Source organism: Atta colombica, unplaced genomic scaffold, assembly GCF_001594045.1.
Source record: "Atta colombica isolate Treedump-2 unplaced genomic scaffold, Acol1.0 scaffold207, whole genome shotgun sequence".
NCBI classification, from domain to species: Eukaryota; Metazoa; Arthropoda; class Insecta; order Hymenoptera; family Formicidae; genus Atta; species Atta colombica.
The window spans coordinates 1,466,358-1,467,240 of NW_017259302.1; the positions used below are offsets into that span (position 1 = coordinate 1,466,358).

General features: G+C 29.8%; 1 protein-coding gene across 1 annotated transcript in view; it reads right to left on the reverse strand.

Annotated features, from left to right (window-relative positions):
* Positions 1–883, reverse strand: part of LOC108687524 (transcription factor AP-2-epsilon) — a 91,558-nt gene that overhangs the window by 89,855 nt on the left and 820 nt on the right. The gene's annotated exons all lie outside the window — the stretch shown is intronic.

The window sequence follows — 883 nt, forward strand, 5'->3', positions numbered from 1 at the left end:
CACGTGAGAATTTTGTCTTTGTGTAACACAGAAAACCTGTCTCCCAATGGACGACAAGATACACTTCGAAAAACAAAAAATATTTTTGCGCGGACACCTGATTTTAAAAAATGAGGAAAGGAAACCAGAGCATTGTTAAAAATATCACTGTATTTGTCGATGATGTCAAAAATTTATACTAAAAATAAGTCATATAAATATATAAACGTGGTATAAACACATTCCTTAATCTTAACTTCTGTGCCCTATACCGTTAAAAAGAATTTGATATCATCTCTTCAACTTGATACCTTAGAGAGAACGAGAGAGAGAGAGAGAGAGAGAGAGAGAGATGCTTCCAGCTCATTTTTTCTAAAAACGAATTCCTTATTCTTCCTAAAACAATAATGACAACTTCACGGGAATGCGTAATCTATTCTTAGTATATCTATATATATGTATAAATATGTATATATTACGTAATGTTTAATTTTCGTAATAAATATTTAAATATTTCAGCTCTGCATATTTTTTATAAATTTTAAGTAAATAAAAAATAACTTAAATAACATTATTATTAATTGCCCTTGATATACTATTAAAAATATTTTGTATATTATACATAACGAAACTGATAAAGATATTTTTGCGACTGCGATCCTCGTCAGTATCGTTATGCTTGTGATATACAAAATTTAATGTAATCTAATTTAATTTATTTGTGTCGATTACAAATTAAAAACGATGACTACAGAATTAAGCGAGAAAATAGTTAAATGTACAGATGTAATAGACACAAAATGTGATAAGGCACCAGCAAAATCTGCTACTCTAATGCTAACCACAAAGAGAGAGAGAGAGAGAGAGAGAGAGAGAGAGAGAGAGAGAGAGAGAGAGAGAGAGA